Here is a 26,697-nt window from a genome sequence, read left to right as displayed (position 1 = left end):
TCCTTTCACTGTTCACATCCGGTCACCTCCAGAGCAGAAATCAGCAGTTCGGTGCTGGGTGTCTGACACCACCTATTCTGTAATGGTAAGAAGATAAAGGTGAAGGGCACAGTAGGCGATTCTCCCATGGATTATGGTGAGTGCTAGTTCCTATGGCAAGGACCATTTTGCCCCAATCTGAATGTAATGGGTAAGGGAAGGAACAAAAGCACATTTTATTGTTATTTCTCATATTACTCACATTGCAATGGTTACAGGAGTATATAGTGGTGATTCATGTACGACAGTCTTCATCATGCACATAAAATTTGGTCAGTGGGCATACATTAGGATATCCAGGGTCCGGGATGGGCTTCCCCAGAAGGCAAAACCAGGAACCACTCTAGTATATCTCACATGTGGCATGTGTATCATGGACATGAGAGACTAATATTAAATCGTGCTTGAAGCATTCTTCTGTGCCATTTGGTGTGCAGTTCCTCACTTTACTCCCTTACCCTAAAATATCACCATATCATAAAGCCAACATACACGGTGCTTACGTTTTTGCCATTTTGTAGAATTTCTAGGTTCGGTGGCATGCAGCATGTTCTGGTAATGGCTTTTTTTTCTTACTGACTTCTCTATAGGACGTACAACACTCCACAACTAATAAAATGTTTAAAATCTTACATACTCAAAATGCCACCATACATGCTTGTAAAAATAAGGCATGAAAAACAAAGATATCATGTTTTTTTTAACAAAGCTTTAAAAATGCTGAATACAAGTGTGTCAGAGAGGCTCTACGTCTACGAGAGAAGAGTATCAAGAGGAAATGCTGTTTATTGTGACAGGGAATTCACACATCTGTGCTGCCCGAATTATTTTTGGACAGCACGTGGAGACATTAAGCAGAATGGATCTATTCATACATCTGTTAGAATCACAGATCCAAGAATGAGATCCGTAAAACTCAAAGCATGTCAGATATTGAGGATCCTGTGTCCTGCCTAAATCTAGACGTTCAAACATTTTCTGAGCTTATCCACACATCTTTGGCTGTTTACTATCATCTTCTCTTATTATCTTTCCACACCAGTCTTTTAGATCACTCCCAAGCTGCCCTAATTTGTGTTAGGCCAGGTTCACATAGCGATAACACAGCCCATTCAACGCATAGCGCTGACGGGCTGCGTTAACACTATAGCATAACATGATATATGCTAGCGGTGACGGAGCCTCATATGCTGCAGCCCTCGTCCGAGGCTCAGTCAGTGTATGACGGCACGTCGCGAACGCCTGCCGCTTTGCGCCACATAATGGGGGTCTATGGTGGCGTTAACGAACTGCCATAATGCAGTGTGACCCCAGCCTTAGGCTAGGTTCACATCTGTGGTTGAGTCCGCAGCGTATCGTCCGCAACCAAATGCAAAAACGCATGCATGCGTTTGCGGACGATAGGCAAATGCTATTTCCTGGCGAATTTTGAATTTACAAAAGCCATGCCCAATGGGCGTCTTAGGTAAATTCTTGCGTACGCATGTCGTTGCGTACGCTTGCGTTACGATAGCCAGTAATGCGTTTTTTTATGACTGCGGATATTTGACGCCACAAAAAATGCAACACAATGCGTTCGACGCACCCCGCCGCATACCGCGAAACAACGCAATCGTACCCGAACGCATAAAAACGCATGTCCCTGCGCACCCCATGTTAAAGATAGGTACGCATGACGTATGCGGATGTATGTGCATCAAACGCTGTGGACTCAACCGCAAATGGGAAACCGGCCTTAGGCTTGCCCTTACCTTTCTAACAATTCACCACTCCTATAAAAAAAAACAAAAAAAAAAAAAAACCACCACAGTATTACTGATCTCCCCCATTACCTCTTCCCTACCTGTTAGAACTACTATTCTCCATCATGTTAGTTATACACTTTGTATAGTCCGCCCCTTCCGCGTCCTGCTTTTCTATATCGTATCCCCTAATATGAAGCAGAGAACACCGTGAAGTATGCTACATAGTAACAATAGCAACTATAAGAAGCTCCAGCTACGCCTCCCTTTACAGATGTCGTTCAACGCTAAAGCAAGTTTTTAAGTTCAAGCCATGAGTTTACATGATACAATAATCTTAGGTTTCTCCATACTCCCTTTCGGATGAGTTGTCTTTCCTGTTCTTGTCTCCTCTACTATCGATGTGTATATGAGGGGAAATAAAGTGGAAAATCCAAATAAGCTATTCTGCTCATGTCTACCTGCACAATGGTTTGGAGCCTCAATATAATGATTTTGTACATGATAATTGCCACAAGTAAAAGGAATTTAGACGAGGAGAAGGAGTGAAGTCCAGTCATTGTCTTGGAATGTCGCACATATCTGCGCAGTGACCCTAGACAACAGGACACGGCCACTTTCCTGCGTCTTCATGTAACATCTCGGCTATGTTGTGTCTACGGAATAAAGTGACGAATACCATTAAAATAGTGATGACGCTTCTCATTATGCTGACTGGTGATTAAGTCACTAGGGACTTACCGCATTTCTGTCCAAAGGAAATTCCTAGATTCCTATTTTGCTTTTGTGTTCTTGAAAACTTCAAATATTCCTTACTGTTTTGCTTCCCCCCTGTCCAGGAGATGGGGTATGATCAGACCATGTTCCTGCACAGTCAGACACAGTCATTACACAGCAGGAGTACATGTATAAGATTATCCCAGCACAGGGACAATATTGTTTACACACCCAATTGTGGACATTATTATGCCAAGACCTGTTAATTAAAATGTATTATGCTCATCCCACAACCCCTTTAAGTAATCGCTCCGACCTTCAACAATTCTATATACGGTAATATAGCTTCCAATCATGAAAGCGATCAGACTTCTGCTGGACATATGTGAAGGAACAGCAAGCTCAAAGCAAACCCAAGAAAGAGAAATAGTATCCATGTACATGCCTAAGGCCGCTTTCACACTTCAGGCTTTCGGTATCCGGCATGGTGCGGCGAAAAACCGGACTACCGGATCCGGCCGCAAACGCAGACACCGGATCCTTCTTTCCGCCGGATATATTCCTGGCAGAGAAGGTTTCCGGGCATGCGCAGTGCGAAAAACCGGTCCGGCGTTGGGAAAAAACGTTACATGCAACGTTTTTTCCTGACACCGGACCGGCTATTTTCTCCGGATCCGGAAAAAAACGGACGCGCCGCATTGCCATCCGGTGCAATGCGGCACCAATGCAGCAGCACGGGGAAAATGCCGGATCTGGTCGTAACAGGCGCCGGATCCGGCAGTCCGGTTTTTTGCCGCACCATGCCGGATACCGAAAGCCTGAAATGTGAAAGCGGCCTAAGGCCTATTTCACGCTTCAGTCTTTTGGCGTCGGTCAAAATCCGTCAAAGTGTGAAAAAACGGATCCAGTGAAAATTGGCAAAAAACTGATGCACCGGATCCGTTTTTTGTCAAAGCGAGAGAGGGAGGGAGAGAGAGAGAGAAAAAGAGAGAGGGGGGGGGGGAGAGGGAGAGAATTTTCAGTGCCAGAACGGCTTTTGGGGTTAAATTAAGGGAATGGAAATTCTTCCGGGCATGCTCAGTAGAAAAAAAAAACGGAATCAGTCGCTGGATTCCGTCATATGACGAACGGCGATGGATCCACCGCCCATAGGCATCCATTCTAGCAGACGACGGTCGGCTATGGATCTGTCGCTGTCCGTATTTTCGACGGAGACAAAAAACGTTCATATGGACGTTTTTCACAGCCGACGGATGTCGATCCCCCAACGGATCCGTCACACGACAGATGAAAAGGAAGGCCATCCGTCGCTAATACAAGTCTATGGGAAAAAAGACGGATCCGCCAGGCAAATCGTCTAATGTGTATGGAGGCCTCCCGACTCCCCTAGGCAGGTAGTGTCGGGGGAGAGAACAGTCCAAAAATTCATGAACTCCAACCTTTTGTTCACATCTGGCAGGAGACAGTGACAGCTTTTTACTCTGTTCTTGCAGAGAACACATGAACACTTGGACAAGCGTTCATATATAGGGGAGAAATTGGCCAACGACGAATGGGCAAATTTAGTGTACTCGCACTGTCCTTATGCTTTACTTTCACTAGATGTAGAAATGTATGAGCATAGCCCTAATCTGATGGAAACTATTTCATTAGCTGGTTCTTGGTGCTTGTGCAATGGGAAACACTAAAGTATTAGGCGGTGTGCACACGCTGCGGATTGTGGTGTGGATTCATCAGCGCGGATTTTGTAAAATCCACAGGTGAAACCGCAGGTCAAAAGACCTGCGGTTTTACCTGCGGATTGCTCTGCGGTTTTGCCCTGCGGTTTTTCATCTCCTCAATGGAAGAGATGGCAAACCGCAGCAGAATCCGCAGAAAGAATTGACATGTCAATTCTTTCTGCGGATTGAAAACCGCAGATAATCAGAGCGGAAAATTCCGCACCGTCTGCACTGCGGTTTTTGATTCCCATAGGGAATCATGGTACTGTACACCGCAGCAAAAACTGCCGAACTACTACCCCTAATATCCCACATCATCCCGTCAGCTAGAGCCACCGGACTACTACCCCTAATATCCCACATGATTCCGCCAGCCAGAGCCACCGGACTGCTACCCTTAATATCCCACATCATCCCATCAGCCAAAGTCACCAGACTACTACCCCTAATATCCCACATCATCCCATCAGCCAGAGCCACCGGACTACTACCCCTAATATCCCACATCATCCCATCACCTTGGGGTCAGAACCAGAGCCTGGGACTGTCCTAACTTCCATACCAATGATCCCTTTAATAGAAGCCTGGGGTGAGAATTAGAGCGCTGAGGGATTTACCCTAAGGCCGGAGTCACACTGGCGAGGAATACGGCTGAGTGAGAGGCGCTAAAAGCACGCATTAGACACGGACCAGTGATTCTCTATGGGGTCCCTCGCACCAGCCGTATATTTCTCATCCGTATTCTACGCTCCGTGCCAATCGCAGCATGCTGCGATTGTCAGCGTACTACGCCCGTAATACGCCAATGCAAGTCTATGGGTGCGCAAAAAATACGGATTACACACGGACCACACATGTGACTTGCGAGAAATACGCACCCGGTGTCTTTTAGAAAAGCCGGCAATTCAGTGCATGATACAGTAAACTCACACTGACAGGTTTAATAAAGAAACGAAAGAATAGATATATACACATAGAATACATACATTATATTATATATACACTCACTGGCCACTTTATTAGGTACACCATGCTAGTAAGGGGTTGGACCCCCTTTTGCCTTCAGAACTGCCTCAATTCTTCGTGGCAGAGATTCAACAAGGTGCTGGAAGCATTCCTCAGAGATTTTGGACCATATTGACATGATGGCATCACACAGTTGGCGCAGATTTGTCGGCTGCACATCCCTGATGCGAATCTCCCGTTCCACCACATCCCAAAGATGCTCTATTGGATTGAGATCTGGTGACTGAGGAGGCCATTTGAGTACAGTAAACTCATTGTCATGTTCAAGAAACCAATCTGAGATGATTCGAGCTTTATGACATGGCGCATTATCCTGCTGAAAGTAGCCATCAGATGTTGGGTACATTGTGGTCATAAAGGGATGGACATGGTCAGCAACAATACTCAGGTAGGCTGTGGCGTTGCAACGATGCTCAATTGGTACCAAGGGGCCCAAAGAGTGCCCAGAAAAAATTCCCCACACCATGACACCACCACCACCAGCCTGAACCGTTGATACAAGGCAGGATGGATCCATGCTTTCATGTTGTTTACGCCAAATTCTGACCCTACCATCCGAATGTCGCAGCAGAAATCGAGACTCATCAGACCAGGCAACGTTTTTCCAATCTTCTACTGTCCAATTTCGATGAGCTTGTGCAAATTTTAGCCTCAGTTTCCTGTTCTTAGCTGAGAGGAGTGGTACCCAGTGTGGTCTTCTGCTGCTGTAGCCCATCTGCCTCAAAGTTCGACGCACTGTGCGTTCAGAGATGCTCTTCTGCCTACCTTGGTTGTAACGGGTGGCAATTTGAGTCACTGTTGCCTTTCTATCAGCTCGAACCAGTCTGCCCATTCTCCTCTGACCTCTGGCATCAACATGGCATTTCCGGCCACAGAACTGCCGCTCACTGGATTTTTTTTCTTTTTCGGACCATTCTCTGTAAACCCTAGAGATGGTTGTGCATGAAAATCCCAGTAGATCAGCAGTTTCTGAAATTCTCAGACCAGCCCTTCTGGCACCAACAATCATGCCACGTTCAAAGGCACTCAAATCACCTTTCTTCCCCATACTGATGCTCGGTTTGAACTGCAGGAGATTGTCTTGACCATGTCTACATGCCTAAATGCACTGAGTTGCCGCCATGTGATTGGCTGATTAGAAATTAAGTCTTAACACACAGTTGGACAGGTGTACCTAATAAAGTGGCCAGTGAGTGTATATGCATTCTATGTGTCTATATCTATTCTTTCATTTCTTTATTAAAACTGTCATAGGGCTCCATTATATGTCCATTTTGCAAGCCTGCGAGAAAATCTCACCATACGGATGCCATACGGATTACATACGGATGTTGACATGCGCAAAATACGCGACCACACCTTGATTACGGATGACATACGGAGCACTATTTAGGGGTCTGTCATCCGTATTACGCATGTAAAATACTGACCGTATTTTGCTCAGGTTAGTGTGACTCCAGCCTAACTTGCATACCGGAGATCCCTTTAAGAGAGGCCTGGGGTCAGTACCAAAGCACAAAGTGGATTTGCCCTCACTTCCATACCGGGGATCCCTTTTAGAGGGGCCGGGGGTCAGAAACAGAGCGCTGAGTAGATTTGCTCTTACTTGCATACTAATGATCCTTTTAATAGAATCCTGGGGTCAGAACCACAGCGCTGAGTGGAACGGTCCCAACTTCCATACCGGGGATCTCTTTAAGAGAGGCCTGGGGTCAGCACCAGAGAATTTGAAGGCAATTGCCCTGACTTCCATATCAGGGATCCCTTTAAAGAGCCTGGGGTCAGAACCAAAACACTGAGTAGAATTGCCCTAACTTCCATACCGGGGATCCCTTTAAGAGAGGCCTGTGGTCAGTACCAAAACGCAGATCAGATTTGCCCTCACTTCTGTACCGGGGATCCCTTTAAGAGACCCTGGGGTCAGAACCTCAGCGCTGAGTGGAACAGTCCTAATTCCATACTTGGGATCCCTTTAAGAGAGGCATGGGGTCAGTATCAGAGCGCTGAGGGATTTGCCCTAACTTCCATATAGGAGATCCCTTTAAGAGGGAAGATGTGCCTATGGGATGGAGGATGTGTGATGGGGATATGGACAGGGAGGGGGGGATTCATTTCTGTCATGTGCTCTCTGCTCCTTTCTGGGGGGCAGACAATGGCTGGGAGCTTATGTTCCCAGGGATGCTAGATTTAGGTGTCGCATTATAGCTTCGTTCAACGCAGAGCTTGCAGATTAAAAGTGATAAACTACAGTGCATGATATCGGCAGGTTATTTTCTTTCCTGTTTAACAGCATTGATCTGCTTTTGTGGGGGAAAAAAAGTCAAGTTATTTGTAAGAGGAGTCTGGTACGAGGTCACACATGCCAAGGTGGCATAGGAACCAAGCAATGACCTGGCTAATCAGGAGGAGGCTAATCTGTAGAATGTGATAGTCTGTACAGAGTGTGTGAGTCATCACACTGCATACACAATCATTATGTCATCAGTCCTGTGTCTGCATTGCCTGCACACTATGTGAGTCACAGGCGGTGACTACCTCCATAATACAACATCTGAAGAAGTGGAACAATGTAGATCCACAACACAAAGCTGAATAGTCTGAGACCCGTTGGACTAATCTGCACAAATGTTTTGAGAGCGTCTATAGTAAAACAGTTGGGTTAGGAATTGCCAGAACAATGCCACCGCAGTTACATGCTTACTCATGTCGAAGGCATTAAAAAACAAGGAGGAACGCCAACTGCAGCCATCGATGTCCCCCAGAATGTCTGCTCCTGTTTATCGTGCCTGCTCACTGCATTCATTGCCCACTATCAAAGAGGGATTACACAGGGTCTGTCACCAGATTTTACAATACAAACTATATACTTTTATAAATAGTTCTTTTATACCAGAAAAGACTGGTGTATATGCTTCAAAAATAAGAAATATATTGCTTCATATAGGCAGATAATGTTATAAGATATGATGTCAGACCTGCTTTTAAACAAGCACACAGTACAAAGCTAATTCCATGTAAGTGAATAACATCGGTTATCTCGCTACAATGGTACCTGGCGTGGGATATAATAGGCAGCAATGAATAGTGAGTTCCACAGGTTGGAAGCAGGAAAAATGGGCAAAAGTAAAGTTTTAAGCAATGTTCACAACAGACAGGGTCAAGGGTACTCAGGCTAAGTAATGCACCACTTTCTTTAAATTAAAGGACTGAAGGTAGCTGCTAATGCCAAATACCACAGACACCAAAAATGTCTGGTAGAATCCACGACTTGGTGGGAAACTGTTCCACCGCACAATTGGGGTGTAATCAGGAGGTTGGTTTTAGGGCTCATGCAGACTACCACATTTTTGAGCAGAGTATGATCTGACAATAACATTGGATCGGCCTTGGACCAATGTTATTCTATGAGGCTGTGCAGTGCACATGTCCGATTCTTTCCTCGGACAGAGTCTGTCTGACATCTGAGTGCAGTCCGATTTTCACTGACAGAATGGAGACATTTTTTTCCCCCATCTTCTTCACAAATGAGAGAATTTGATCAAATTCTAATTAATATAATCGACCTGATTTTCTCATATAAAAAAATACAATCATGTGACATGACCTAGGTCATGAATAATGAGAGTAGACATTGTTCTGAACTTAAGACTAGCAGAACTCTCGCGGAAGTTACCGCGAGAATTCCATTCCGCGGGAAAACTAGCGATTTGCAAGCGTAATTAGCTTGCAGTATGCTAGTGTTTTCCAAGCGATCTGGAGCATCACTTGGAGAACTGATTGACATGTTGGTCACATTCGTCAAACACAGTGTTTGACAAGTGTGACCAACTTTTTACTACTGATGCTGCATATGCAGCATCAGTAGTAAAAGATAGGGTGTAAAAAATAATTAAAAAAAATAAAAATATTGTTATTCTCACCTTCCGGCGTCCCGCGAAGCCTTCCCGCCTCTCTCCACGCTCCCGGCATCTTCCGGTCCCAGTAATCCTTTGCGCGAGTGACCACGAGACGTCATTCTCGCAAAGGATTACTGGGACCGGAAGATGCCGGGAGCATGGAGAGAGGCGGGAAGGCTGCGCGGGACGCCGGAAGGTGAGAATAACAATATTTTTATATTTTTTTTTATTATTTTTTACAGGGATATGGTACCCAGAGCCCGGAGGACAGTCGCCTCTCCTCCGGACCGTGGGTACCATCCGCAAATGTTCTGCTTACTTTTCGCATGGTGGGCACAGCCACATGCGGAAAGTAAGCAGAACAATGCATTCCTATGGGTGCAGGATTGCCGCGATTCCGCTAAATTAATGAGCATGCTGCGTTTTTTTACAGCGAAGCGATTCCGCCGCGGAAAAAAACGCATTAGCACAGCATTGTGGAATCCCATAGGAATGCATGGTATGCTTATTTTTCGCGTTTTTGCGGCAAAATCGCGAGTTTAAAACCAACGCGAAAAAAACGCGACGTGTGAACTCAGTCTAAGGTTGGAGATTGGAGAAACGATTTGCAGGACTCCGCGTCCATCGGCCAGGTTTGTAATATTTGATCACTGGACGGGAGGTCTGAAAATCTCCTTACCTTACATCCACTCCACAATGCTTCACTGTAGCAATAAGCTGCACAGACATGACACACAAATCTCCACATAACCAGAAACAAGCGCAATCAGAAAGCCTTTCATTGACAGCACACACCCAATTAAACACTGTACCCCTAAAAGTCATGGTTCAGGTATAAGCCCCCAGTTTAGGACATAGCATGCTGTCTAAGCATATGCTGGTCTCCTTCCAAAATCCATCCCTCCAAGTCTTCTCTCCAAGTTTCTGTAAACACATCATTAGAAGGCCGTCTCCTTCATTCTCCTTCCCAGCGTTCCTTAAGAATACATTCCTTCTGCCAGGAAACTTTCAGTATTTTTGTCTGCAAAACCCAATTTTAAACAAATCTTTCTCTCCACAGCGTGAACCTGCACTGCCCCAGGCCGATCGCCAGTCTGCGTGGCTCTAACCAGTTATGACCCATTGCAGGTTCCTTTCTGCATGTCTGTGTGTATCCCACAATTACAGGCCTGGAGCATGTGCACTACATTGTCCAGCAGTTACAGTTGGGAACCTTTCCTTTAACGAGTGCCATTGAATATTTATACCATCCTTGAGGGCCATACAAACCACGCTGGCACTGGTGTCAGGACGTAGCTTTCATTGCACGCAACTCAGCGCTCAGTTCAATGGGTGCTCGTGTTCAAAGAGCAAGAAGAAATTAATGTGCCGGCGGACATCAGATTACAGCTGCCGGCCCAAGAACTGTGACCCCCAGGAATCTGTCTAGGGGCCGGATAAAAGGTCATCGAGGGCTATAAACGGCCCAAGGGGCCTGAGGCATGATATATTCAGATATACAGCAGCATGGAACAATCTGAACTGCAAACACCATGTCCAATCCCTTCTCACACCTGAGGCTGATGGGAACCCCATTATCATCTCTGCACTGGGAACCCCACTGCCATCCCTGCGCTGGGAACCCCACTGCCATCCCTGCGCTGGGAACCCCACTGCCATCCCTGCGCTGGGAACCCCACTGCCATCCCTGCGCTGGGAACCCCACTGTCATCCATGCGCTGGGAACCCCACTGCCATCCATGCGCTGGGAACCCCACTGCCATCCATGCGCTGGGAACCCCACTGCCATCCATGCGCTGGGAACCCCACTGCCATCCATGCGCTGGGAACCCCACTGCCATCCATGCGCTGGGAACCCCACTGCCATCCATGCGCTGGGAACCCCACTGCCATCTCTGGTGCATTATCGAGGAGCAAAGCCCTAATCTGCAGCGCCTCCTTGAGGAGAACTAAGACAATGTATGAATTTACAGCCCAAACCATCTCGATTGGGTTCAGGTCTGGTGACTGTGGAGGCCAGATCATCTGGCGTAGCACCCCATCACTCTCCTTCTTGGTCAAATAGCCCGTACACAGCCTGGAGGTGTGTTTGGGGTCATTGTCCTGTTGAAAAATAAATGATGGTCGCATTAAACGCAAACCGGATGGAATAGCATGCCGCTGCAAAGATGCTGTGGTAGCCATGCTGGTTCAGTATATCTTCAATTTTGAATAAATCCCCAACAGTGTCACCAGCAAAGCACCCCCACACCTCCTCCATGCTTCATGGTGGGAATCAGGCACGTAGAGTCCATCTGTTCACCTTTTCTGCGTCGCACAAAGACACGGTCGTTGGAACGAAAGATCTCAAATTTGGACTCATCAGACCAAAGCACAGATTTCCACTGGTCTAATGTCCATTCCTTGTGTTCTTTAGCCCAAACCAGTCTCTTCTGCTTGTTGCCTGTCCTTAGCAGTGGTTTCCTAGCAGCTATTTTACCATGAAGGCCTGCTGCACAAAGTCTCCTCTTAAGGCTGGGTTCACACGTAGCGGAACTCTCGCGGAAGTTAACGTGAGAATTCCGGATTCCATTCCGCGGGAAAATCGCATTTTAAATTCCCCCGATTTTCCAGCGGAAAAACTAGCGATTTGCAAGCGTAATTAGCTTGAAGAATGCTAGCGTTTTCCAAGCGATCTGTAGCATCGCTTGGAGAACTGATTGACAGGTTGGTCACACTCATCAAACATAAGTGTTTGACTAGTGTGACCAACTTTTTACTACTGAGGCCGCCCATGCAGCGTCAGTTGTAAAAGATAAAATGTAAAAAAAATAAAAAATATTGGTATTCTCACCTTCCGGCGTCCCGCGCAGCCTTCCCGCCTCTCTCCACGCTCCCGGTCGCAGTAATCCTTTGCGCGAATGACCGCGAGACGTTGCGCTCGATCTCAACGTCATCGCTGTCATTCTCGCAAAGGATTACTGGGACCGGGAGTGTGTTGAGAGGCGGGAAGGCTGCGCGGGACGCCGGAAGGTGAGAATAACAATATTTTTTTATTTAAATTCTATTTTTTACAAGGATATGGTACCCAGAGCCCAGAGGACAGTCTCCTCTCCTCTGGACCGTGGGTATCATCCGCAAATGTTCTGCTTACTTTCGCATGGTGTGCACAGCCACATGTGGGAAGTAAGCGGAACAATGCAATCCTATGGGTGCGGGATCGCCGCGATTCCGCTAAATTAATGAGCATGCTGCGTTTTTTACCGCGAAGCGATTCTGCCACGGGAAAAAAACGCAGAATTAGCACAGCTCTGCGGAATCTCATAGGACTACATGGGATGCTTATTTTTCGCGGCAAAATCGCATGTTTAAAACCGCTGCAAAAACGCGGAAAAAAAACGCGAAGTGTGCACATAGCCTAACACTTGTTGTAGAGATGTGTCTGCTGCTAGAACTCTGTGTGGCATAGACCTGGTCTCTAATCTGAGCTGCTGATAACCTGCGATTTCTGAGGCTGGTGACTTGGATGAACTTATCCTCCGCAGTAGAGGTGACTCTTGGTCTTCCTTTCCTGGGGCGGTCCTCATGAGAGTCAGTTTCTTTGTAGCGCTTGATGGTTTTTGCCACTGCACTTGGGGACACTTTCAAAGTTTTCCCAATTTTTAGGACTGACTGACCTTCATTTCTTAAAGTAATGATGGCCACTAGTTTTTCTTTTCTTAGAATTTGTATTATGGCTAGAAAAAAGCAGCTAACAGTCTATTCAGTAGGACTGTCAGGCTATGTGCACACGTAGTTTTTTTGGTGTGCGGATTTTGGAGAGAAAACCGCAGGTAAATTCGGTTTTGCCCTGCAGTTTTATACCTCATAATGGATGAGGTGTAAAACTGCAGCGTTTCTGCACCAAACAATTGACATGCTGCGGATTGTAAACCGCGGAAAAATCCACAGCATGTGCACAGCTTTTTTTAATTTCCATAGGAAATAAAGGTACTGTACAACGCAGCAGAATCCGCACCGTGTGCACATACCCTCAGCTGTGTATCCACCAGACTTCTGCACAACACAACTGAGGGTCCCAACCTCATTTATAAGGCAAGAAATCCCTCTTATTAAACCTGACGGGGCACACCTGTGAAGTGAAAACCATTTCCAGTGACTACCTCTTGAAGCTCATCAAGAGAATGCCAAGAGTGTGCAAAGCAGTAATCAAAGCGAAAGGTGGCTACTTTGAAGAACCTAGAATATAAGACATATTTTCCGTTGTTTCACACTTTTTTGTTAATTATATAATTCCACATGTGTTAATTCATAGTTTTGATGCCTTCAGAGTGAATCTACAATTTTCATAGTCATGAAAATAAAAAAAACTCTTTGAATGAGAAGGTGTGTCCAAACTTTTGGTCTGTACTGTATGTATTTAGGAATAAAAAAAAGTTCCCAAATGTGTTGTGGGTGTGTAGACAAAGATTAAAACACAATATATATATATATACACACACACACACACACACACACATACACACATATATACATATGAATAGATGTGTGAATACATTGTGTGTAGAGATATATATTATGTATATACTATAAGTACACATATAATGTATGCACACTTCCAGATATCGCTTTATAAATACTTTCTAGAAGTACACTATATACAGACATAGATGTGTGCTTACAGGATGTGTATACATAGATACAGTGTGTACCTTTATCTATTTTGTGTATTTATTATATATATATATATATATATATATATACATACACACACACACACACACACACACACACACGTACACTGTGTGTGATGTATTACTAGGAATAAATGAATGGGAGATGAGAAGCCCAGGAGCTGCTCACACAGGCAGTAGTATCGGTGCAGAGTGGGGGGACAGTGGCCAGTCCCGGCTGTGGAGTGGGGGGACAGTGGCCAGTCCCGGCTGTGGAGTGGGGGGACAGTGGCCAGTCCCGGCTATGGAGTGGGGGGACAGTGGCCAGTCCCGGCTGTGGAGTGGGGGGACAGTGGCCAGTCCCGGCTGTGGAGTGGGGGGACAGTGGCCAGTCCCGGCTGTGGAGTGTGAGGGCAGGGGCCAGTCCCGGCTGTGGAGTGTGAGGGCAGGGGCCAGTTCTGCCTGCGGTTCCTCTTACCTCCGCCGTGTGCGGCTCCCGGCAGCAGGTACGGTCCGTCCAGCTCAGAGGAGCAGGAGAAGCAGCTTCGTGACTTGGAGGTTCCCAGAAAGAAGCCGTGTCCAGCTGCACTTTCACAATAAGAGTCCTCCCCCTGCCTGTAACAGAGGCGTAGCTGCACTGCACGCCGGCCCGGCTCCTGCCCCAGCAGCACAGTTCCCAGGAGCAGTGTAGTGTGCGGTCAGCACTGCTTGTACATGGTGTAAGCCAGCCTGCAGTGTCCACACAGCCTGCAGGGTCCCTGAGTCCCCTCAGCCTGCAGTGTCCCCTCAGGCTCAGCCTGGAGTCTCCCTTCACTCAGCCTGCAGCGTCCCCTCAGCCTCCAGTGTCCCCTCAGCCTCCAGTGTCCCCTCAGCCTCCAGTGTCCCCTCAGCCTCCAGTGTCCCCTCAGCCTGAAGCGACTCCTCAGCCTGCATTGACCCCTCAGCCTGCAGCATCTCCTCAGCCTGCATTGACCCCTCAGCCTGCAGCATCTCCTCAGCCTGCATTGACCCCTCAGCCTGCAGCGTCCCCTCAGCCTGCAGCGACCCCTCAGCCTGCAGACAGTGTCCCCTCAGCCTGCAGCGTCCCCTCAGCCTGCAGCGTCCCCTCAGCCTGAAGCGACCCCTCAGCCTGAAGCGACCCCTCAGCCTGCAGCGTCCCCTCAGCCTGCAGCATCTCCTCAGCCTGCAGCGTCCCCTCAGCCTGCAGCGTCCCCTCAGCCTGCAGCGACCCCTCAGCCTGCAGCGACCCCTCAGCCTGCAGCGTCCCCTCAGCCTGCAGCGTCCCCTCAGCCTGCAGCGTCCCCTCAGCCTGCAGCGACCCCTCAGCCTGCAGCGACCCCTCAGCCTGAAGCGACCCCTCAGCCTGCAGTGTCCCCTCAGGCTCAGCCTCCAGTGTCCCCTCAGCCTGCAGTGTCCCCTCAGCCTGCAGTGTCTCCTCAGCATGCAGTGTCCCCTCAGCCTGCAGTGTCCCCTCAGCCGGCAGCGTCTCCCCAGCCTGCAGTGTCCCCTCAGGCTCAGCCTGCAGTGTCCCCTCAGCCTGCAGTGTCCCCTCAGGCTCAGCCTGCAGTGTCCCCTCAGCCTGCAGTGACCCCTCAGCCTGCCCTAATACCTGCTGTTCCTTTTGATGTTTGCACTTCTGGGACCTAGTGGATCCCATTATAAGCCATCAGGCGATGTTGGTCATACTACGGATCAAAGCAGATCACCAATTAGTAGAACAGGTGCATACAACGGCTAAATAGCTTTACAGATCACAAATAAAATTCAGCCTCGTCATAAAATCACTATTGATATTCATTAAAAGTAGACAAAAAAATCCCCTAAAAAAAATGTGACCTTATCCAATGTGAAAATAAAATAAATCAGGTAGTTCAAGTAAAGGGCCCATCGCCCTATATACTGTCCGCTGACCTCGTCCCTACCTGTCAGCGGAGGTTGGCACCCTCGTTATACGCTAATGGCGCCCTCGCTCCCCGGCGGCTCTCCCTGGAGGTCCCTATGAGACCCTCTATAGACGACATACAAGGGAGTATAGCACACCTTGTACATTTCTTGTGGGCTCTGTACCCCCTGGGGCATTAGTGGGTGACGTTTAGCATGATATGTCACCCTGTGGTGCCCATCACACACTATAGAATTCTAGAAGTGTCATTTATTCAGCATATTTCAGTTTTTGTAACAAGAGGAGGTTAGTATACCCCGTATAGTATTGTTACCTCAGTATAATTTGTGACATTACTGGATACTACACAGCAGACATTTTTGGGGTACACCACACAACCCTTTATATCCAGTGTTCTAACACTTTTCTGCCACTGGCTATATACAGAGATTCTCTGTCGCGCGATTGAAGCGATGGCCGGGGGACCACCAAAATGCAGGGAGACTACACTACACAAGATGAGGTGCAAACAACAAAGGGTTAATTTATTTACAGGCAAGGAATGCAGTGTTAGGAAAGTGTAAACAGGGGTATACAAAGACATAAAAATTTACAAAAGTGATATTCTCTGGCTGGGCCGTACAAATGGCACGGAGCATCAACTATTACAGATCAGTGTATTTTTCAGAAGGCAATACAATACAGTACAGTATGCTGCTACTCTAACTTTAGCTTATATGGCCGCTGCTACACTGGCCGCACAGCTACCGTGCTCTGTCTATTGCAGCCTATCCTAAGCCCTAAACATGCGCGCACACGGGGTTAACACTCACGGTAAAGTTGGTATCTAAGTTCCTTCCTGGGGGCCCCCTGCAGTTCTCTGCAAGATGATGCGATGTCCTCCCTGGAAGCTCTGTGCAACTGGTCTTGTCCTTGTTTGAAGATTCCAAGCCTGCTCCTAGAAATGGTGAATTCTCTCCTCTGAATTTCTTCTTTGTATATCTTCGTGGCTCCTCGCAGCAACACGGGAAAGACACCTTCGTTATCCCCAGAAGAGTATACCAAATCCCACAAGTTCAGTAAGTTACAAGCTGCACGTTTTTCTCCTCACAGATCACAGCACGCCAGCTTCCTGCAGACTCCCAGTTCAGAACACTCACTGGAAAAACAGCCCCTCCCCTCTCCATAGCTGGAGGAGCAAACCAAAACCAGTCTTATTGCAGGCAGAGCCAAATGTCCCATTGCTCTAGCCAAGGGGGTTCTGTCTCTTAAAATGGCAGTTTATCTCTACTGTCCATAGTAATGCCACCCCCTTACATGCCTTCTACTTAAAGATGGTTGTCCTCAACCATCACATCATCAAGATTGCAGCGGGAAGAAGAAACTTGCATGGCAGAATAGCACCTATTGGGGAGGCAACACGAGCGGAAAAACAGACAGGGAACACTGTTCTACATAGCGGACTGGTGGAACCCCTGCAGTATACCTCTGGGATCTCCGGAGGTCTTGAGTATCTACCAAAGGAATACTTGCTGCAGGAGTTGTAGGGTCTTGTCTGGACTCATCGTCACGTGGCGGTAGTGGTACCTCCAGAGAATTACCATCTCTGTCCGGCTGAGGACCCCCCACGGTGTCAGGGTCGATCCACCATTCATCATTGATTTCACCAGCAGGCAAGACAGGTTCAGGAAGTGGAGCAACATCTTCAGGCGGCACTGGTACAGGACGGGACACGTACCGGCATGGCCGCAGCATATTTCTGTGAAGCACTCTAGGGGCAGACGCCCCATTCTCAACCTGCACCTTGAACAGGCAGAGATGCTTATCTGTATAGACAGGCCTCAATGCGTCTGCAATAAACAGGATGCAGCGGACCCAAGTAAAATGGCAACTGCACAGGTGCAATAATACCAAATGAGACAGCCAGCCTACAATCAGGGATTGGCCGTGTGGCACACCAGTGCAAAGAAAATAATCCGTATGTGGCAGTGTTCACACAGGGAATGCAGAGCATATGGTGTTATAATAATTGTAATAAAGTCCTTTTATGTGCATATATATATGTATATATATATATATATATATATATATATATATACACATATGTGTATGTGTGTGAGTGTATATATATATATATATATATATATAATATATACACATGATTGCATAAGCCATTTATGTTGCCTAGACTTTGTAACTCTTTTTAGCTTACGTATTGTGAACATATGGGTATTACCTGGGTGTTACTTTTTGTGAACGTTAGCTGGTTTTCCTTGTCTTGCGTGACTTCTCTGGTAGCGCAGATAAGGATAGCTAACAGCTAAGCAAATTGTATGTGCCATTTCTGCAAACGCAATAGGTTTCAACACCCTTTCGGCTTTGCTATTTAAACTCTTAAGAATATGTATTGAGTTAGACAGAGGACGGCCCACACCTGCCGGCATGTCCAATAAAGTAGCATCTTATTCAGGTCTGGACGATTTCTAATTGGAAGACAAAAATCCCTGACATATGGTTCACAGCCACTTAGTAACACCATATTGGGGGGCTGCCCAGTGCTAACTATAATGCATCCCATGTGAACAGAGGCCACAGTTTACAGAACCATTTGGGCCCACCTACACCCTGAAAAAGATATAAAGTGCATAAAAACATATAAATATATGTAAGGTATTGGTTGATATTCTGGCCATAATATGTGAGCTGGCAAACCGCGTCAAGGTTTCTTACACTTGCCAGTCCTACTCTAACATGAAAACCACAGAAAGAGGAAAAAATGCTCCAAAAAAATCAAGAAAAAACCATGAACAGGCAGAGATGCTTACCTGTATAGACAGGCCTCAATACGTCTGCACTAAACAGGGTGCTGTTCCTTCCTGGGGGCCCCCTGCAGTTCTCTGCAAGATGATGCGACGTCCTCCCTGGAAGCTCTGTGCAACGTGGTCTTGTCCTTGTGTGAAGATTCCAAGCCTGCTCCTGGAAATGGTGAATTCTCTCCTCTGAATTTCTTCTTTGTATATCTTCGTGGCTCCTCGCAGCAACACGGGAAAGACACCTTCATTATCCCCAGAAGAGTATACCAAATCCCACAAGTTCAGTAAGTTACAAGCTGCACGTTTTCCTCCTCACAGCTCGCCAGCTTCCTGCAGACTCCCAGTACAGAACACTCACTGGAAAAACAGCCCCTCCCCTCTCCATAGCTGGAGGAGCAAACCAAAACCAGTCTTATTGCAGGGAGAGCCGAATGTCCCATTGCTCTAGCCAAGGGGGTTCTGTCTCTTAAAATGGCAGTTTATCTCTACTGTTCATAGCAATGCCACCCCCTTTCCATGATGACCGCTGTGCTGAATTGGAGTCTGTTTGGATCATTGTCCAGAATAAGTGTTTGACTATTTAGCATCCCCGCATCATAATGCAGCACCAGCTGCAGGTGGTGTGGAGATTTTCATGTATAGTTTTTCTAGTGATGGGCAGTCCGGCTCTTTTTGATGATCTGGCTCTCACGCTCCGCTCACCAAAAAGAGCCGGCTCTTTTTGGATCCTAAATGGATCCCTATTGCTTACGTGCTCAGGCGTCCATAACTCCGCCCACCTGCCACATAAGCCCCGCCCACTTTCCAAAACCCAATTACATTGCTGAGTGGGTGGGGTTTTGTTCGGGTGGGCGGAGTTACGCCTGCCGAACACTTGGATTTTACACCCAGTGAGAGCCAGTCAAGGATTTTAGTGGCTCTCACTGGGGTGCTGGCTCCCATCATTCGCAGCAGGGAGCCGGCTCTTTGTGTCGGATCGTTCGCGACCGACACATCACTAAATTTTTCTTCACTTTCCCTGGTATGTCATCTATATAGGGTCTTATAAGGACCTCCAGGGAGAGCCGCTGTGGAGCGAGGGCGCCATTTGCATATCACAAGGATACCACCCTCCGCTGACAGGTAAGGACGAGGTTAGTGGACAGTATAGGGTGATGGTCCCTTTATTTCGAACTACCTGTATTTTTATCATCACCTTGGATATGATCACATTTTTTGAGGGGATTTTTTGTACTTTTGTATACTTTTAATGTGTACCAATAAATAGTGAATTTATATGTATTATCTGTGAACCTATCACACTACGCATCAAGCTGAGCGATGTGACATTATGACGGAAGACCAGAACACAGGAAATAACATTTCTGCCAGTTATGTAGCGAGGCTACACAGATACAGAACCAGTCACAGCTCAGCAGTCTGGGAAAGCACAGACTGTACTGATGGTTTCACATTATTTGGCAGCAGCAATACTAATACCACTGTTCTCAGGTGAAACGATTTTTTAAGATTGCTTAAAAGCCATCATTCCCAACAGTACATAGGTCTGTGCAAACAGAAAATATGCTGGTGAGAACGATGACAGTCTATGCGTCCAGCAATATTTATTACCGATCGTGCAGTGCACATGGGAAGTGCAGTTGCCCCCTTTAGGGCTCATGCAGATGAAGGTATAAGTCGGACACATCTGATTTGTAATCGGACAGCACACTGACCCCTGTTAATCAATAGGGCTGCTCAGATGAATGATTTTTTTTCTCGGTATGAGTATCCGTGAAAAAAAATAACACAGCATGTACTACTTTCATTAGAGTCTCGGATGAGGCTCACACATTCAAGTCTATGGGTAAGAGAAAAAAATATATAATTGGATTCCGCACGAACGATCCAACTGGTATCCTATATTTGTGGATAGATTTCTATTTTAAGCCTAGAAAACTGTATGTGATCATATACATGTTTTAATGTTGTATGAAAACGGATTGCACACGGATGCCACACGGATGAAAATTAGGAAAGAATTGTATCATTTTTCTGGGTAAAACTCAGATTTTTCATCCACTCGTCGCACCCTTAATAGACTATTAAGAGACCGCCGAACAGTATCTACGTAGCAGATGCCATTGACCAGTGTAAACACGCCCCAACACCTCGCGGCCAGTATGCAGCCACAGACGGGGACATCACACCCCTATATTTACAGGTGAATTTGGGGAGTTTTGGAGAAGATGCAGTAGTAATAAATTATCAGTCTGGAGAGAGCGTATCCTGTATACAACGATTTACTACATTTTTACTAACAGAACAACATGAATCATCCCACAGCAGGGAAGCTGGGGGAATTTCCAGACATTGGTCCTACAGAATACAGACAGTGATATGTTACTATCCGACACCCTTCAGCTAAAGGAAGCGCCACTAATGAGAATGTGACATTAGAGAGCTGCTAAGCGTGTAGAGGACGCAGAGCCCTACTACATATAAGTGGCCGCCATGGTCATTCAGTGTGCAGGTACAAAGAAATGCAGATTTGGGTTAAGAGGACTCAAGAGCTGGAATTGGCTTGACATTTGATGCTCCTCCAGAATTACTGTAGTGAAAGATGGGAGAACTGGACAGGACTATATCCAAACTACATCTCCTATCCAAACCCAAAATCTGCAGGTCTGCCCCCCCCAGACCCTACTCCGATTGGGGGCAGTTCTGTAGGCAATCTTAGTGTCTGCAACATATTCATTGATAAGGCTTTCTAACACATGGCTGGCCTTGTGTCTGGTGACAGGAGAAAAGTACCTGTCAGTAGGGGGAGCAATAGCTAATACATATTAAGGGGTCAGAAGTAAGGAGAGCGGACCCAGAGAAGTCCACGTTCTGGTACCCGAACTTGAACCAGAACCCAATAGAAATGTATGGAGACCTGATTGTTGGAGCTGGAAAATTCTCTTGGACTTCCCCAGAATTCCGAACATTAAAATGGACTTCTGGGAGAAGTCAGTGTTCGTCGTTCAGCACCGGAAACCAACTATCCGTTACAAACCCCGAAAATTAAAGTTTGGGTTCGCTGATACCAGAGCTCAGCTCCTTCTGCAGGATAGAAACTACGATTTTAGGAAAACTACTTTAAGGTAACCTTCCAGGCTGATATTTGGGGGCTCTTCCTCACCCCTTACTTCCTGATATTGGGTGACCGGTCTATATAAGCGCTTTCGATAAAGCTCCGAATTTCCTGTACAGGTTACATAGGAGTGAGACAGAGGATGGCTCACGATTGAGCTTTATGAGAACTCCCATAATGTTGGTCAGTAATTGTCCGGCTCCCATGACACAAAGGTTCATGTGAAACTATAGTAAATGGCCATTTATTATTATTAGAAGAGAATCTGTCATTTCCCTATAGTAGTAAAATCACCCTCCTACTGATAGATAAAAATAGAAATGTACGCCGTGTCCCATTACAACATTTACATGGCTTCAGTAACCAGTGATTTCTGCAGAAACGCATGGCAGTGAGGTAGCGGGTAACATCAGGGTGTGGAATCAGGCATTCTATCCACAGTACTGAATGACATGAGTGGGTGTCAGCGTTGTACATTTGTGTATTATTTGTGTCAGAGTCATAGCACACATTACAAATACAGCCTGATGAGCGGTCAGGGTTTGATCTCTTGAGCTCACTGAAGGGTCCACAGCACTGCTGTGAGTCTAGGGAGTGAGCTTCAGTACAGGCACAGCCAATCATGAGGTTGCCCTATGGGTTGTAACCCATAACCCCCGATAACATCAGAGCATGTGTCGAGGTGGAATTAATGAAACCTTTATTCACAGAATCTCTCACCAATATAACCCCAAGATGGATTCCACATGTCCCATCGATCAATCTATCCATATTCATCAAAAACATCAGAAACGCTGCCATAAAAGGAGCCGGCTGGCCAATTACAATCAGAGCGCTATTAATATGGCAGCTATAGAAGTCATTACTAACAATCCAGGGAGGTAGGATGAGCTGTGGATTGTGTAGAACAGTAGGAATTGTAATAATAGAAGTAATGAAAGTTAGATTTTTATAATTGAAAGCAGAGAATTCTTTGTCTAGTTGGTAAATTGGTTTCCTATATGGACTCCATTTTCTTTTTATATTCTCATAAGCTGGAAGATCCCAACTAAACTAACTGTACACCTGTGATGGTCACGTGTGACTGGACACACCGCCTCCAGCAGGGCGAATTTCAATGACACGCGTGACCCTGGATACACCACCTCCAGTAGGGCGAATTTAAATAATGTAACGTGCAGCCGGATACACCGCCTCCAGCAGGCAAATTTCAGAATTACACGTGTATCTGGATACACCGCCTCCAGCAGGGCGAATTTAAATAATAAAAGGAAACACCAGGGAAACCGATACAATGGAGGGCCCTGCGATAGGGAACGGGGACATGGAGACCTCCTGCACTCACCTGAGTCAGTGTCTCTACACTCCTAACAATCCCTATGCAGGTTCTGCACCTGGCGCCGAGCAGGATACCTAAAAACCCTAGCTCGCCCTGCACCTAGCCCTTTCTAGTGAAATGGACGGTGCAGAAACTAATCCCACAACTGTACTAAAACACACATAAGGGAGGTCACAAACAGGGAAAACACCACTTAGCTTTGCTCTGTTGCTATTGCTCCAAGCAACAGAGTAACAGAGTACGACACCAAAGTTCAGCTTCACCCCTGAAGCTCGACACCTGAATTCAGCTTCCACCTGAAGCTATAACACCAGAGCTCCCCTGAGCTGCCAGGAATACCTCTCTGTAGTTCTTTCCTCCACCAGACTTGGTTGGAAATGAGCAATATCACCAACAGTGATTGCAACACCTGACTCTCTTTTATAGGTCAGAGCCAGAGCAATCACACCTGCTTTATAATCACGTGCACTAAACTAAAGTAACCAGAGTGCAATGACCCTAACGGCCACCGGGGGCAAAACTAGAACTGAAACCACCACAGTGCAATGACCCTAATGGCCACCGGGGGCAAAACTAACTTTAAGCACACACCTTAACGAAAAAAAAGGTTACTTGTGCATTTATCTGTCATAATCCAACCTGGATCATGACAGTACCCTCCCTCAATGAGGGGCCTCTGGACCCTCAAGACCGCTCCTCATCAGGGAACCACCTACAGCGGGGACGCCCCGGTCCAGAGTTCACCCCAGCAACTACCTGCACTTCAGGTTTATGACAAACAAGCACCACTGGTATTGGCAAAGTATGTTCTGGAGGCACCACACATCTCCAAAGCGCCGACCTGGGGAACGAGTTGTTTATGTGCATGTTTGGGGGTATCTCCAGCTGGTAAGTCTCCGGGCCCTCGATAGCCGACACCAGATACGGCCCAATCACCTGAGAATTCCAGACCCCCGCAACACACTTCCATTGGATGTTTTTGGTGGCCACCCATACATGCTCGTTCACACACAGGTTCGGACCTGAACGTTTATTGCCACACATTCGTTTGTCACAATACGGTGAACTCTTTCTGGAACTGACAACAGAGGCGTCCCCCTGTGTCACCACACTCACAACTCCGCAATTCACCAAGGGGTACACCACCCTCCAACCCCTCCTACTATGAGGTCTGCGCCTCTCAGGGTTGGCTAATGGCGAGGGTTGAGCCTTGCCCCTACTCTCCTGCAGCACCTCCGCTGCTCTCACTGGAGAGGAAGGGGACGTTTGTAGAGAGACGGCAGAGACAGTAGCCCCAAAGCAGCAGCCCTCACACGACTGCTCCCAGCTGACTACTTCCCTAGTCCGCCAATCTGAAACCGGGTTGTGTTTTTTAGCCCAAGGGAGGCCCACAACGATAGGTGCTGGATTTCCCTCCAAGACGTAGTATGACTGGGACTCACCATGATGTTCACTATACAGCACAATGTCTTCTACGATTTGGTTTAACCCCCCCTGGCTCAGTGGGACAGAGTTAATGGCCTGGATGCTTATGGGTTTGTCTGGCGTCTCACCACTCAGACCATGAGTCTGGACAAACTGAGCATCCACCAGACTGACTTCTGCTCCACTCTTCACAAGCACCGGTATGCCCTCAGGTACCTCGCCAATCATCACCTCCGCTGGCATAGTACCTTCGGAGGGCGAGGAGGAAATATAAACTCCCAGGTCGTCTTCCTCCACACGACCAGGGGGGCCCGGCTTCTCTGACAGTACAGAAGTTTCGGCGTCAGTGCCAAGGACTAAATCATTAGTCTGCTCACTACAGGGACGTACCCCTTCACCTTGGGGAACACCAGGCAGCACCATGGGGACACCAACTCCACCCACCTGCCTGGGTACGTCCGCCTGTATAAGCAAGTCCTGCTCCCCAGCAGGGACTCCATGGCACATCCTCGCCAAAGCCGTATATGGACCCTCTAGTTGAGGCTAGGCCTCAGACCCTTAATACCACTGCAGGTGCTGCTGAAACACATCATTCAGCTCCTCACTAATCTCAGTAAGGGCCAGCAGCAACTGCCCACCGGTCTGCACTTGGCCCATGGCTCACTAGAGAACAAAAATGTTGCGGTTGGTGATAATGTGATGTCACGTGTGACTGGATACCCCGCCTCCAGCAGGACGAATTTCTAAGACAGTCGTGACCCTGGATACACCGCCTCCAGCAGGGTGAATTTAAACAGTCATGTGCAGCAGGATACACCGCCTCCAGCAGGGCGAATTTCAATAATTACACTTGTAGCTGGATACACCGCCTCCAGCACGGCGAATTTACAGAGTAAAGGGGAACACCGGGGGAAAGTTACAATGGTGGGCCCTGCTCTAGGGAACGGGGATGTGGAGACCTCCTGCACTCCCTTGAGCCAGTGTTCCTGCACTACTCACATTCCCTATACAGACATTCCCTATACAGACTCCTCACCTGTCGCCGAGCAGGATACCTTTAAACCCTAGCTCACCTTGCACCTATCCCTTACTAGTGAGCTGGATGGTGCAGAGACTAATCCCACCACTGCACTAAAACACACATAGGGGAAGTCACAAACAGGGAAAACACCACTTAGCTTTGCTCTGTTGCTATTGCTCCAAGCAACAGAGTACGACACCAAAGTTCAGCTTCACCCCTGAAGCTCGACACCTGAATTCAGCTTCCACCTGAAGCTATAACACCAGAGCTCCCCTGAGCTGCCAGGAACTCCTCTCTGTAGTTCTTTCCTCCACCAGACTTGGTTGGAAATGAGCAATAACACCAACAGTGATTGCAACACCTGACACTCTTTTATAGGTCAGAGCCAGAGCAATCACACCTGCTTTATAATCACGTGCCCTAAACTAAAGTAACCAGAGTGCAATGACCCTAACGGCCACTGGGGGCAAAACTAGAACTGAAACCACCACAGTGCAATGACCCTAATGGCCACCGGGGGCAAAAATAACTTTAAGCACACACCTTAAGGAAAAAAAGGTTACTTTTGCATTTATCTGTCATAATCCAACCTGGATCATGACAACACCGTCTCCCAAAAGGGAAGTCTTTTATTCCATTTTACGTGACATTCATGCTGGACACATAGAAGCGTTGTGGAAATGCTAAACGGACGTCGTCCTCTCCTCTACCGCACACTGCACGAATGTCCCATAAAATGGAACAAAGGATTTAACTAATAGGAAATGGTGAGTGCCTTTGTACAGACATTATTTCTGTTTACCGCCATTCCTACCTTTTAACTGACCAAGCTTGCAATAGAAGGACAGATATATAGTCCAACCTAAGCCAACCTTCCGTACATGTGTATTCTCCTAAGCAGTGGCTGAACTCAAAGCTTGTGGACTCCAATATGTAATCTGCAGTAGGGCCCCCTAACTAGAATTGGTCTTCACCTTCAAAACTGTGTAGAACATCGTAAAGGAGTGTGCACGTGTTTGTAATGCTATACATCAACGTGGACATTGTGTTCGCTAATTGAGGACTCATGGCCATATAATATATGACTGTATTGAGCAAGTAGTTCTTTTTGCAACAGTGTTACAAGCAGTGGTCTTCCCAGTGTTACAAGCAGTGGTCTTCCCAGTGTCACAAGCAGTGGTCTTCCCAGTATTACAAGCACAAGCTGTTAGGGCTGGCGGAATGCACCAAATTATAAAATAATAGTAGGCGCGTTCGCTGCCCGGGGTCCACCGTGCAGAGTTGGTATGTTGCTGCTAAGTAATGGCGG

General features: G+C 47.1%; 1 protein-coding gene across 2 annotated transcripts in view; it reads right to left on the bottom strand.

The window, feature by feature from the left end:
- Positions 1-26,697, bottom strand: part of PALLD (palladin, cytoskeletal associated protein) — a 260,746-nt gene that overhangs the window by 87,775 nt on the left and 146,274 nt on the right. Inside the window, exon 1 of one of the 2 annotated variants that reach the window (XM_073577139.1) lies at positions 14,272-14,453. The exons of the other annotated variant lie outside the window; for it this stretch is intronic. The gene's annotated coding sequence lies outside the window, so the exon portion shown is untranslated. Of the gene's footprint in view, positions 1-14,271; positions 14,454-26,697 lie in introns of those variants that run through there. 2 annotated transcript variants of the gene reach the window in all.

The sequence above is a fragment of the Dendrobates tinctorius genome, unplaced genomic scaffold, assembly GCF_039654945.1.
Source record: "Dendrobates tinctorius isolate UK_male_01 unplaced genomic scaffold, ASM3965494v1 ptg000008l, whole genome shotgun sequence".
NCBI classification, from domain to species: Eukaryota; Metazoa; Chordata; class Amphibia; order Anura; family Dendrobatidae; genus Dendrobates; species Dendrobates tinctorius.
Note: the sequence above shows the minus strand (reverse complement) of the source record. Positions and strands in the feature narration are given on the sequence as shown.